This window comes from Heterodontus francisci, chromosome 5 (assembly GCF_036365525.1).
Source record: "Heterodontus francisci isolate sHetFra1 chromosome 5, sHetFra1.hap1, whole genome shotgun sequence".
Lineage (NCBI taxonomy): Eukaryota > Metazoa > Chordata > Chondrichthyes > Heterodontiformes > Heterodontidae > Heterodontus > Heterodontus francisci.
The window spans coordinates 100,371,323-100,386,249 of record NC_090375.1 but is presented as its reverse complement, the minus strand read 5'-3'; the positions used below and the strand labels follow the sequence as shown (position 1 = coordinate 100,386,249).

Genomic DNA, 14,927 nt, shown 5'->3' with positions numbered 1-14,927 from the left:
TATTTGTGCTCCTCCGGTTTAGATGCAACTTGTCCTTGTACAGGTCCCACCTGTCCCGGAAGAGATCCCAATGATCCAGATATCTGAAACCCTCCCTCCTACGTCAGCTGTTTAACCACGTGTTTACCTGCACTATCTTCCTATTTCTTGCCTCACTGGCACGTGGCAGAGGGAGTAATCCCAAGATTACAACCCTGGAGGTCCTGTTTTTTAACTTAGTACCTAACTCCCTGAACTCTCTCTGCAGGACCTTGTCACTCTTCCTGCCTATTTCATCAGTACCAATGTGTATCACAACCTCTGGCTGTTCACCCTCCCCCTTCAGAATGCCCCCTGCCCGTTCAGAGACATCCTTGACCCTGGCACCAGGGAGGCAACATACCATCCTGGAGTCTCTTTCACGTCCACGGAAGCGCCTATCTGTGCCCCTGACTATAGAATCCCCTATAACTATTGCTCTCCTGCGCTTTGTCCCTCCCGGCTGAACAACAGAGCCAGCTGTGGTGCCAATGCTCTGGCTGCTGCTGTTCTTTTCCCCTGATAGACTATCCCCCCCCTCAACAGTATCCAAAACAGTATACTTGTTCGAGAGGGGGACAGCCACAGGGGATTCCTGCACTGACTGCCTGCCCCTTCTAGCGTCCACCCATCTAACTGCCTGCACCTAGGGTGTAACCACATCTCTAAAACTCTTGTCTATGATGCTTTCCGCCACCTGCATGCTCCTAAGTGCATCCAATTGCTGCTCCAACCGATCCATGCGGTCTGTGGGAAGCTGCAATTGGGTACAGTTCCTGCAAATGTCGTTGTCTGGCACGCTGGAAGCATCACGGACCTCCCACATCTCACAGGTGAAGCACTTCACCCCTCTAACTGACATTTCTAGCACTAATTAATAAATTAATTTTAAATAAATACTTCTTAAATCCTTACTGAATTAAGTTACAACTAACTTAATGGTCCCTAGCGCTAGATTGCTACTATAAATATTAAATGCTAAATACAGTAATATCCTGCCTCCGGTTTACTTACTCCTCTATTTATTAATTAGTTAATTAGGGTTAATTAGTTTATCAATGTTTTATTTTCAAATTCAGTGCAGATTCCCTACCAGCCAATCAGGTCACAGCTTTCCTGTGACGTCACTTTTTCAGTTTGGTTTTCCACCCGAGGTAAATTACTCGATATCATCATTGCTCCGGACCTTCGCCCTCCGAGTCTTCTCCCAACCAATCACCTTGCAGCTCCCTTCTGACATCACTGTTGGCTTTTTTTTCAAAACTCCTGCGTGCTGAAGAGCTCCGCTCTGCTCCCAGAAGGTAAGAGACTGGGCCTCAATCCCTCCGCTTTCGGCGTTCTCCCCACAAGTCCGCTCCGTTCCTCTCCGCTCCGCTCCCGGAAGGTAAGAGACTGGGCCTCGATCCTCGGGGTCGATTTATAGGCTCCGCTCTTGGTGTTCTCCCCACAGGTCCACTCTGTTGTTCTCCGCTCTGCTCCCGGAAGGTAAGAGACTGGGCCTAGATTGCACAATAATTAAATTTTGCCCTTTTCAAAATATTGAAACACATTAAAATATACTGACTTTAGGGGAAACTTATGCCATGGTATAGACAAAAGTCACTGGGGCTATTCATTCTTAGACATGCTTTTTGACAAAAGTTACATTTTGAATTGTTCAGTATTCCATGTATTTAAGAAGAAGCATTCAGTAACTTACTTCACAATGCTCATTTTTTTCATCACACTTGTAGACTGATTCTTTTTTAATTGTTTAGCCTCCACATACAAATAGGGATTTATTGCATACAACTGGAAAATCACCTTTCTGTGCTGGGTATATTTTTGGTTTTATTTTACTGCTGCTTAATATGTTCTCCATAGTTCCAATCATTGAAAAACAGGAAAAGGTTTTGTCCTTTCCATCCTGTAATTGCTTTAACTTATTTTTGATAACATCCTATCAGTTAATCAAAACTTAAGTTTGGTATTAGAAGTACAAAACAGGAGGCTAAACCTTTTTTGTTCATGTGAAGGTTTATGATAGTTGTTTTGCTTCAACTATCTTAAAGATAAAAAAATTATAATAAGCAGCAGGGAACGAATTCTTAAAAGGGTACAAGGAAAGAGCAGGAAAATGGAATTAGAGTAGATAGCTCCAATGTGGAATTAGCACAGAAACAAATAGTCATTACAGCACAGAAGGAGACCAGTTGGCCGATCGAGACAATGCCAATTCTCTGTCGACCAATCCAAACAGTCCCATTCCCTTGCTCTACCCCTGTGGTCCTGTAAGTTTGTTTCCCTCAAGCACTCATCCAATTTCCTTTTGAAATCATTCATCACCCTTATAGGCAGCGAGCTCCAGGTCATTACCACACGTTGCGTAAAAAAAGTTCTTCCTCATATCTTCCCCCTCTACATCTCTTGCCCAAAAGTAACATTCGAGCTGCACAACACAAGAGCGCAAGAAATAGGAGCAGAAGTAGACCATATGGCCCATCTTGCCTGCTCTGCCATTCAATACAATCATGGCTGATCTTGGGCTTCAATTCCACTTTCCTGTCTGCTCCCCATATCCCTTGATTCCCTGCGAAACCAAAAATCTATCTATCCCAGCTTTAAATGTATTCAATGATGGAGCATCTACAACCCGCTGGGGTAGACGCTTCCAAAGATTCACAGCCCTTTGAGTGTAGTAATTTCTCTTCATCTCAGTCCTGAATAATTGGTTGCTTATTTTGAGACTGTGTCCCCATACTCTAGATTCCATGACCAATGGGAACAATCTCTCAGCTTCTACCCTATCCAGCCTTTTCAGAATCTTGTATGTCTCAATTAGATCATCTCTCATTATTCTAAACTCCAGAGAATAGAGGCCCAATTTAGTCAGCCTTTCATCATAGGACAGCCCCCTCATGCCAGGGGCCAATTTTGTAACACTTCGCTGCACTGCCTCCAGTGTAAGTATATCCTTTCTTAAATGTGGAGACCAAGACTTTATTCCTGTACTCCAATCCCCTTGCAATAAAGGCCAACATGCCATTTGCCTTCCGAATAGCCTGTTGCACCTGCATGTTGACTTTGTGTGTTCCTTGTATGAGTACCCCCCAAGTCTCTCTCAACATCAACACTTAACAGTTTCACACCTTTTTAAAAAAAAAAATACTGCTTTTCTGTTTTTACGACCAAAGTGAAGAACTTCACACTTCCATACATTATACTCCATTTGCCATCTTGTTGTCCACTCACTTAACCGGTCTATATCTTTGCAGCCTCTCTATGTCCGCCCCGCACCTTATCTTTCCACCAAGCTTTGTATCAGCAGTATTAGATACATTACTCTCTCTCTCTTCATTCAAGGCATTAATAGAGTGTAAATAGCTGAGGCCCCAGCACTGATCCTTGCGGCACTGCACTATTCACTGCCTGCCAACTTGAAAATGCCTCATTTATGCTCACTTTCTTCTTCCTGTCTGTTAACAATCCTCTATCCATGCTAATATGTTGCCCCCAACACCATGAGCTCTTATCTTGCCTATTAATCTTTTTGTCGGGCACCTTATCGAATGCCTTTTGAAAATCCAGGTATGCTGCATCTACTGGTTCCCCTTTATCTACCCTACTAGTTCCATCCTCAAAAAACTCTTAATAAATTTGTCAAACAGGATCTGCCTTTAGTAAAACCACGCTGACTTGTTCTGATCATACTATTGCTTTTCCAAGTTTCTTTAATAATAATTTCCAGCATCTTCCCAACAACTGATAGGCTAACTGACCTGTAATTCCCTGTTTTCTCTCTACCTCCTTTCTTGAAAAGTGGTGTAACATTTGCCAACTTCCAATCTGACAGGACCATTCCTGAATCTAAGGAATTCTGGAAAATCATAGCCAGCACATCCACGATCTCTGCAGCTATCTGTTTTAGAACCCTCTGATGTAGGCCATCTGGTCCTGGGGACTTGTCAGATTTTAGTCCCTCAAGTTTCTCCAATATTTTTTCTCGGCTCATATCAATAGCCTTAATTTCCTCACTCTTTTTAGCCCCTAGATTACTACCTATTTCTGGTATGGAACTTGTGTCTTCTCCTGTGAAAACAGACACAAGATATTTATTCAGTGCCTCTACCATTTCCTCATTCCCCATGATAATGACTAGCTCCAACAAGAGAGAATCTAACCATCTCCCCTTGATATTCTACAGCATTATCATTGCTGAATTTGCCACTATGAAAGTCCTGAGGGTTGCAATTGATCCGAACCTTAACTGGAGCAGCCACATAAATGTTGTGGTTACAAGAACAGGTCAGAGGCTGGGAATTCTGCGGCGAGTAACCCACCTCCTGGCTCCCAAAAGCCTGTCCACCATCTACGAGGAACAATTGAGGAGTGTGATGGAAGACTCCATTTGCCCTGATGAGTGCGGCTCCAACAACACTCAGGAAACTCAACACCATCCAGGACAAAGCAGCCGCTTGATTGGCACCCCATCCACTACCTTAAGCATTCACTCTGTCCACCAACAATGCACAGTGGCAGCAGTGTGTACCATCTACAAGTTGCATTACAGCAACTTGTCATGCCTCCTTCAACATAGCTTTCCAAACCCCCTGACCTCTTCCATCTAAAAGGACAAGGGCAGCAGACATGTGGGAACGCCACCATCTGCAGGTTCCTCTCCAAGCCCCACACTATCCTGATTGATCTATGTTCTTTGAAAGTTTTGTGTTTCGATGAACTGCCCTTTATTTGCAACTATTCCTTCTCAAGGAATGTGAATTACAGTCCTTGCTTCTTGAGGTTAATTGTCTTTTTTTTTAATGAATAAGTTGCTACCCGTTGTGGTTGACTACTTAGTGTGAGATTTCGTATGAGAACATCCAGTGGTAACAATTTGTGCGATGTATCTTTGACTGTAAGGCAATAATGTGGTTACACGTGGATCAGTCTGATGAGTGGGTGCTACCATCTGTTTGTGATGGGTATTTCTCTAATACATCCTGGTCTCAAAATTGCTGAAGTTGCCCATTTATCACAGTACATGGCTCTAATTTATTTGTATTTAAAGGTAATTGAATAATGAATGTTAATTGCCTGCTTTCTACATGCTCTCCCTTTGCTGTGATCATAGTTGATTTTCTACATCATTAGCACCTTCCTTTGTTTCTCTGTTCTGGTGTGCTTGGAGCTTTATCATTTACATAGAATTTACAGAACAGAAGTAGGCCATTCATCCCAACTAATCCGGACCACTGCTGTTATGCTCCACACTCATCTCCCACCTTATTTCTAATCTGGTCTAATTTATTCCTCCCTTGTGTACTTGAATAGCTTGCCCTTGTTTATCTTTATTCACATAACAGCAAAGTCAGTTCATCTGTTTGGGGAGGAAAGACACATGGAGATATTGTCCCTTAAGTCTAATGTGTATTTAGGGCCTCTTTTTAGCTGTGTATTTTCAATTGAAGAGCTAGTTTTGAAGAACAAGTGTTGGACTGAATGTTTTCCATTTGTACTGTAATTCTTTTGATCAGTCTAGTGACAGTTGAACGTGACAGAAACCAGCAAGAAGCTACAATCAGCAGTGAAACAAATTATTAGTTAACCTGTTTTTGATATTGACTGAAAGATGATTATTGTCAAGACACTGCAAGAACTTCTTGCTTTTTGAATTATACTGTTGGATCTGATGTCTCAGCCATTAGAGACTAGGTTCAGGTTCTCTGACAGTGCAGCACTTTCTCAGTATTGGACTGTTTTGTCCTAGGTTATTGGCTCAAGTCTTTTGGCTTGAACACAATTTTTGCCTATTATGACCAGGTGAGAAAGGGTCTAGGGTTCCCCTCAGCCTTCACCTGGTCTGACTGTAGCAGGATTTAATTTTAAACACACCCTTTTTTTTAGCTCCCCCTTCGTGAATCCTTGTTCACTAACTTCCAGTTATTAGGCAAAGAAACTAGCCAAACAGGTTGTCTTAGGCTTAAAGAAAAAAGGTTGAACTTTATTAAATTTAAACTCTAATTCGGTTAGCGCCTATGGATACGCGACGCGCCCACGCTAGCACACATGCAGATAGAGACAGAAAAGAGCAGAAGAAATAAAATGGAAAAGTTTGAGGCACTATCTGAAGATGGTTTTGGTTACTGTTCTTCGAGCTCACTCTAGAGTCCTTGATTGTAGGTAGGTCTTGCTTTTCGTTGGGGCCCAATATTCTTCTTAAATCTTGTTCGATGTAGGAGACTTTTCTCTCTTGCAGTTCATGTGTCCTCAGTGGGTCCAGAGGTTTGTGAAAAAGAGATGGGAGCAGACAGGCAAGGTCTTCTCACTCCAGGAGCAAACAGTCTTTGAGTTCATAACCTCTGTGGCTAGTTCAAAAAACCCTGGACCAGCCAGTTAGTCATGTGACCAGCTGGTTTAACCAGTCCTGGTTTTTGTGGATTCAATCACCATAGCAGTCTCTGGAATGCTCTTCCGCCCACCTTCAGTGTCTGGTGATCAAAATCCATTGTGGGTTGAGTGTGTCAGGGAATGGTCCTTTGTCTCCACAAGCACTGTCTGTTAGTATGTCAATGTTTTTTCCAGCCACGGCTGATCTGTTTAACAAGTCATTTCCTCGCTCCGGCAACAGTTTGAAATGAATGCTCGTATGACAAAATTAATATGCCTTATTCTTGGCAGGTGGGGGTCTGCATGACTCTATCATCAGCATTGCTTCTGTTTAGAAATGGCTTTAGTTATGTTTTGTCTCTCTTCACGTTTTTGAAAGTTAACAGTATTCGAATTCTTTTTGAAAGCATTTTCTATGTGGACTTGTACATGTTATCAAGTCTTCTGTAGTCTGTTGCCACGTTGGCTGACTATAATGTCAGTTGTTAGAAACTGACTTGGAATTTGGTCTCCAGTTCATGCGTAACAACAAATCCAGTGAAGACTTTGCAGTGACATATACTAACCGTTCTGTAGGAGAACTTGTTGTGGTGGTCTCATTGATGAAGAAAAATATCCAAGAATAATTTCTCTAGACATTAAGGAAGCACACTTGTAACTTCAGGTTACATTTTCCTCGTCCAGCTTCACTCGCAAAACCTGCAAAGATAAGGTTTTATCAGGAGGTTCAATGTTAATTCATCTAAACCATGTGACTGAAGCATGTAGGTTGACTGATGTTACAGAAGGATTATCCTCACAAGTACATACTTCAGCCCTGATGAAAGTAGTTTTCCACACTTCAAAAATAATCAAGGATATGGTTCTGATCAGTGCCGTTATTGATACTCCTGGAGGTTTTTGCATCAGTAAGCAGCATACAGTATCCATCCCTTTATAGGTGGAGAAGTAGGTTGCCCTCTGATGAACCATTAATCCTGAAATTGTCTACCGATGTGTTGGGCTTTTGTTAACAATCATCGCAATTCTTCCCAGATGGATGGCTGATCTCTCCAAATGACAGCCCTATATCTACCGGTTATGTTTGTGGGACTAGTGCCTGTGCTATCAGTGCAAACCTTGGCTTTAGTGATGCCTAAGATGTCCATGCATATGAAGTATTTGCCCTACTTTTCTGATTTAGGAATGATGTCAGATCATTAAATGTCAGATCATTAGAAAGCCACATACAGTTTTTATAAACCGCTTTGTATTCATAATTGTATTTGTGGACTAACAGTTGAAGATTCTTAAATTAGTATTGCTGAAAGTAGAGACATGTTGAAGCTTTTCGTCTTGCACTCATCAGGACAGTTAACTGTCAAGCTTTGTTTGAAATTTAAACCAGACAGCTTGACTCTGGTCAAGGCATTGCCCTGAAGAATAAACCAATGAATGGCTGTCACTTATTTTGTTCAGCTGAAACAGATGCAATGTTTGTACATGTTCTTTGTCTGCAAAGAGCAGGACCCTGTGTATTAATATGTGTAGCTTCCAGTACATGCAAATGCGTCGCACTGCGAGCCTGACTGACCATCTTAAATTGGTTCAGTGTCATTACAGTTTGACAGTTCACTGTCCGTCACCATAAACTGGTGCATTCTCCAAGATACCACCTCTACCAATCAGAGTTCACTTGCCAACCAATCAACACTCTCTTCCCATACAGTATAAAGTCATTGCTTTCCCTTACATTGGTATTCTTGCAGATTGTCCTGATGAGTGCAAGGCGAAAAGCTTCGACAACATGCCTCTATTTTCAGCAATACTCAAAGTTCTATACTGGCAAATGATCTTAAATTACTTACTGCAGGACCAGTTTTCATTTTTTTGTGTGTAAACTCCACATACAAAGTTCCTTCCTGTTTTGTCGCTGTAATTTCTGATCCATTGTAATTGAGTTGTTGGTGCTTGATATTCAAATACACCTTGTGTATGCATTTGAGGCTTTAGCCAGAAAACGTAGAGGGTATTCCAGAACTAGTTTAGGTGTGCACCTAAATGGTTTAGGGTCTCATTAAGATTAAGGGGAGAAAAAAGTCCAAATTGTCTTCCTTCTAATGGTTGGATTAAAACATTCTTTCTGTGTATGTGGAGATTGCATTGCATCAAAGAGTGAGGAAAGCTTTTAGTAATTTAAATATAGATATGTATTATGTGTATGTATTTTGTTTCCTTGCGATATGAGCTTAGTCTGTGCTGCTAAATCTCTGACACTGAACTCAGGAATGAATTTGAGAACAGGTTCATGGGTGCATTAATTTAGGGAATATCATATGATTAGTATACTACAGCAAGGGAAAATAATCAATGGTTTGTGACTTTCATAATTGGTATGTTAATGAAATATATTTAAACAATGAAGAAAACCATACCAAAGGTAGGTAATTTATTATCTGTGACAGGCACTAAAATAGCATGCTGCTTCGTATTTCCAAATACAGTTTAGAATGGTACACAACTGTATTTTGTATTTATATTTGTGTAGTGCTATCTTTTGTTTCTATTATCCTCCACATACCATAGGTAAAATCAGCATTCTGGGGGCAATTGTCCTTTTTAAGACCTTTTTTCAGCCAGAACCATCTAACTTTCCTTTCATATTCTGCAAATATTCTCTAATCCTCAATATTAACTGTTGTTTACGTCAGTGTAGTTTATTATGCTCCCTCTGAATAGTTCTGGGTTCTTCTACCTTTGTATTTTTTTTAGGGAGTGACCATGTTGCCACAATGCTTTATTGAAGTGTGTATTTTTGAGTTGAAGTAATATTGGGATAAAAGTTGGATTCATGCTGGGTGTACATAATTAACATTTATCTTTAATTGCAAGACTTTTTGCAGTTAATTTTAATGTGTTTTAGACAGATTTTACTAGAGTGGAAGTGAGTCATCCTCGATCCCGAGGAACTGCCTAAGAGAAGAGAGATTTTCCATCTATTTATATAATTGGTTGGAAAAACTAGTCCACATACCTTTGTAGTAAATTGTAGCACAAAACTTTAAAAAAAAAACTATAAGAAAAGAATATTTGGCTCATCTGGTTCCTTTCACTGTTCTGTGCCCCTGTAAAACTCTCATGGTGGTTTTCATATTTCTTCCACATTGTTGCAAGTCTCTCTTTTTTCCATGTTGAGTTCAAATCCTTGAGGATAAGTCATTGGACATGCAATGGTAACATATTACATTTGTTGCATCAGTCAGAAGCCTCTTCCTCAGAGGCAGGTTGAGCAAACTTAATCAAAAATCCAAGCACTTTGAGGTTAGGCAGGTATTTCACATCTGTGATAGTTGCAGGATTCCCAAGTTAAATAGATTTAGATGGTCTTGACCTAGTTCATGTTGGACACAGGTCCACTGTAATTTTAAAAAATGCTTAGAATTTACCATATAATGGTCATTTGAGGGCAGGTATTTCACATCTAATGCAAAATTGCATTAATATAATTGTCTTCCACAGATACACTCATGTCCTTCTGTAAACCTTTCAGTAGGAGACCTGAAAAGGCAATAATGGACATGGCCATTTATTGAACAGATGGATGTTTTATCTTAAGACAAGTGAATACGTAGGGCAACACTTGTACTTGAGTCATGCTTAGCTTAACTTCACTTGCCTCTCTACACAAAAACCTCATAAACCATGCTAAACTACCGTACATTTGTGGGCGAATTTGGCTTTTTGGTCAGCCTTCTGGTTTTGACTACCTCCTGAGCTTAAGAGCGAGCTTTCTCTTTCAGCTGGGCTCCCTCTCCGGTTTTAACTGGACACTGACCTTGTGTTTCTATGCTGCTCTCTTTTCTTTTTCTTTTTCCTTCTGATCGTGAAGTTAGTGGACTGGCCTGACTTAGTCCTCATACAGTGATTCACCAGTAGGCCTGTCAAAAGTAGCAACCTCTTCCCCTCTGATCCCTCTACTTGGGGTGTGAGTCCCTAGAAATATCTCCTGCAATTCTCCAAATGTATGGTAACCACTAAAGAGTCTGCAGTGAATCAGTTGATTCTTCTTGTCTTGGTTCACCGTGGTCTGTGAGCAGCAATATTCTACAAACTAGTGTGTCTAGCTTTAATGTACATCTTAAGGGACTAGTCAGTTAACAAATAAACTCCTTTTGGTGGCTGCAGCATATGGCTGAAAAGAAAGTGATAACTTCTGTGCATCCACTTAATTTAAAGCACACCTAAAATTAACTTATTTGCAAATCCTTTGAAGAATTGTCCGAAAATCCCAAAAGTGATGGGGCATTCTTCTGAAATTGGGATGCAAGATTGTTAACGTAGAAGAAGCATTCTGATCTAGAAGTACTCAACACTCTTCGTGAACACCAAAAGTGGATAGCTGCTGCAAGCTGAATACTGACATTCCTTACCTTGATGCGTGCAAGAATTCAACAAAATAAAATTAATGAAAAAATTGAAGTGCCATATGAAAATTCCCACCTTTGATCCAGCGCTAAACATCTAATGCATTTCGATGCTGGTATTGATCCTTGCTGCAGATTTAAATGCAGCAAAGTTTTTAAGAACAGAATTTTTAGGAACAAACAACAGACGAGGCTGAAGTGTTTGCAACTATCTTCAATCAGAAGTGCCGAGTGAATGATCCATCTCCTGGAGATGCCCTCATCAGATGACTGTCTTCAGCCAATGCAGTTTCACTCAGTGATATCAAGAGACAGCTGAGTGTGTGCCATTTATAGCCTTTGCTGTATCCAGACTGAAATACTGAAGACTTGTGCTCCAGACTAACCGCGATGATTACCAAACTGTTCCAGTACAGCTGCAGCAGTGGCATCAACCTGATAGTGAAAAATTGTCCAGGTATGTCCTGTCCACAAAAAGCAGGACAAATCCAATCCAGCCAATTACCAGTCCATCAGTCTAATCTCAGCAGTAAAGTAATGGAGGGTGTCATCGACAGTGTTACAGAATGGCACTTACTCACCAACAACTTGTTCGGGTTCTGCTAGGGTCACTCAACTCCAGACCTCATTATGGCCTTGGTCCAAACATGCAGAAAAATGAGTGAGGTGAAAATGATTGCACTGATATCAAGGCAGCATTTGACTGAGTGTGGCATCAAAGAACCCTAGTAAAATTAAGGTAATTGGAAATCAGGATGGAAACTCTCCACTGGCTGGAGTTATACCTAGCACAAAGCAAAATGGTTGTGGTTGTTGGAGGCCAACCCTATCAGCACTGGGATATCACTGCAGGAGTTCCTCAGGGCAGCGCCTGGGCCCAGCCATCTTCAGCTGCTTCATCGTAGAACCAGAGGTGGGGATGTTCACTAATTGCACATTCATTCATAACTTCTCAGATAATTTAGCAGTTCGTGTTTGCAAGCAGAAAGGCCTGGACAGCATTCAGACTTGGACTGTTAAGTGTCAAATAACATCTGCAATACCTAAGTGCCAGGTAATGACCATCTCTAACAAGAGAGAGCAGGAGGTGTCACTACATAAATACTCTGATCTCAAGAGCAGATCAGAGGTTGGGTATTCTGTGGCGAGTAACTCACCTCTTCACTCCAAAGCCTGCCCACCATTTACAAGGCACAAGTCAGGAATGTGATGGAATACTCTCTACTTGCCTGAATGCATGCAGCTCCAACAGCACTCGAAGCGCGACGCATCCAGGGCGAAGTAGCCTGCTTAACTGGCATCCCATCCTCCACCTTGGATGTTCACTCCCTCCATCAGCAGCGCACAGTGGCAGCAGTGTGTACCATGTACAAGATACACTGCAGGAACTCACCAAGGCTTCTTCAACTGCGCCTTCTAAACCTGCATTCTCTACATCCTTGAAGGACAAGGGCAGCAGATGCATGGGAACAGCACCACCTGCAAGTTCCCTTCCAAGCCACACACCATCTTGACTTGGAACTATATTGCCATTCCTGGGTTCCGAAGAAGGGTCACTGACCCGAAACGTTAACTCTGCTTCTCTTTCCACAGATGCTGCCAGACCTGCTGAGTGATTCCAGCATTTCTTGTTTTTGTTGCCATTCCTTCACTGTCACTGGGCCAAAATCCTGGAACTCCCCACCTATCATTGCTGTGGGTATACCTACACCATATAGGCTACAGCAGTTCAAGAAGGCAGTTGACCACCACTTTCTCGAGAGCAATTAGGGATGGGCAACAAATGCTGGTTTTGTTAATATTGCCCATAATCCCATGAATGCATTGTGTTCTTGGTTGACTCAACTGTGAGCTCACATTGGATACTGCTCAGTCTTTGAAAATTGTCGAGGAATGTATCCAATGTTGTGTAACCAGAATACAAAATTGCTACTGTTGTCTTTTTTCACCTGGTACTGAGGATATTAAAGCTCTTAAGTGCATTAGACTGCAGACCAATAACTAGGGGTTCCTTTTCTCCTCATTTGTATCAGCTGTGTTAAGTGTTTACGGAATGGCACACAGTGCCAGTTTTGTGTGAAGATAGAGAATGCTGCCAAAGAAAAACAACACTTGCATAACGCTTTTCACGGTCACCTGATGTCTCAAAGTGCTTTACAGCCGATTGAGTACTTTTGAAGAGTAGTCACGGTTGTAATGTAGGAAACAGTGAATTGGCTCCAAAGAGAAAACAGTTTGATTTTTTTTGCCCCCCTCAAGATGGTATTTGTTTTTCTCCCACTCCTTTTCTCCATTTGTGATATTCTATCCACTGCTTGTTTGTTTCCTTAGGCTTCGACCACTGTCACATATTAGGTGGCAGTGTGGATGTTCAGGGGTTAAAAGACTATTTTTCCCTTTTGCATCCTCAGCTTCAAATAGGAAAATACCTGATCTCAGATACCATTTCCTGAGATAAAGGCATGAGACTTGTGGGTGTGAACCTGTGCCTTGACATATATGGAAAATACCGTTGCAGCATCACTGTCATATCACCAACCTTAGGAACCTTATTAACATTATGGTATGTTTGTGTAGATGTTGTCCCACAGCTTCAAGAACAAGTTTTTTTTTTTTAAGTCTCCCAATCTTGAACGTTAGAAGATTGAACCAGAATATTAGCATACTCTCCAAATTGGACTTTGAGCGATGACTTGCTTACCATATGAAATTTCAGATCTGAAGAACTTGTGTCTTAATGGCATGAATATCATTGGTCACTCACACTTGTAAGTTATTCATTTCAATCAACTATGGCATTAAAACTGGCTGGGGGCTAAATTAAACATTCATGTCCAGTGCCTTGGAATCCCACCATATGTTGACACTATTTTTCCAACATCTATCTAAATGTGAAATGGAATGCAATTTTCTCCGTGTGGATGCCAGGAGTTTTCAAGTTGTAATTCTTCTTTGGTCTCCTTATCTCGAGAGACAATGGGTAAGCGCCTGGAGGTGGTCAGTGCTGTGTGGAGCAGCGACTGGAGTGGCTGTAAAGGCCAATCCTAGAGTGACAGACTCTTCCACAGGTGCTGCAGAAAGATTTGTTTGTCGGGGCTGTTACACAGTTGGCTCTCCCCTTGCGCTTCTGTCTTTTTTCCTGCCAACTGCTAAGTCTCTTCGACTCGCCACACTTTAGCCCCGCCTTTATGGCTGCCCACCAGCTCTGGCGAACGTTGGCAACTGACTCCCACGACTTGTGATCAGTGTCACAGGACTTCATGTCGCATTTGCAGACGTCTTTAAAGCGGAGACATGGTCGGCCGGTGGGTCTGATACCAGTGGCGAGCTCGCTGTACAATGTGTCTTTGGGGATCCTGCCATCTTCCATGCGGCTCACATGGCCAAGCCATCTCAAGCGCCGCTGGCTCAGTAGTGTGTATAAGCTGGGGGTGTTGGCCGCCTCGAGGACTTCTGTGTTGGAGATACGGTCCTGCCACCTGATGCCAAGGATTCTCTGGAGGCAGCGAAGATGGAATGAATTGAGACGTCGCTCTTGGCTGACATACGTTGTCCAGGCCTCGCTGCCATAGAGCAAGGTACTGAGGACACAGGCTTGATACACTCGGACTTTTGTGTTCCGTGTCAGTGCGCCATTTTCCCACACTCTCTTGGCCAGTCTGGACATAGCAGTGGAAGCCTTTCCCATGCGCTTGTTGATTTCTGCATCTAGAGACAGGTTACTGGTGATAGTTGAGCCTAGGTAGGTGAACTCTTGAACCACTTCCAGAGCGTGGTCGCCGATATTGATGGATGGAGCATTTCTGACATCCTGTCCCATGATGTTCGTTTTCTTGAGGCTGATGGTTAGGCCAAATTTGTTGCAGGCAGCCGCAAACCTGTCGATGAGACTCTGCAGACACTCTTCAGTGTGAGATGTTAAAGCAGCATCGTCAGCAAAGAGGAGTTCCCTGATGAGGACATTCCATACTTTGGACTTCGCTCTTCGATGGGCAAGGTTGAACAACCTGCCCCCTGATCTTGTGTGGAGGAAAATTCCTTCTTAAGACTTGAACGCATGTGAGAGCAGCAGAAAGAAGAAAATCCCAAAAAGTGTGGGTGCGAGACCACAGCCCTGTTTCACGCCACTCAGGATAGGAA

The 14,927-nt window shown here is 42.2% G+C and overlaps 1 protein-coding gene across 5 annotated transcripts in view; it reads left to right on the top strand.

Annotated features, from left to right (window-relative positions):
• rb1cc1 (RB1-inducible coiled-coil 1) overlaps positions 1-14,927 on the top strand; it is a 311,904-nt gene that overhangs the window by 140,927 nt on the left and 156,050 nt on the right. The gene's annotated exons all lie outside the window — the stretch shown is intronic.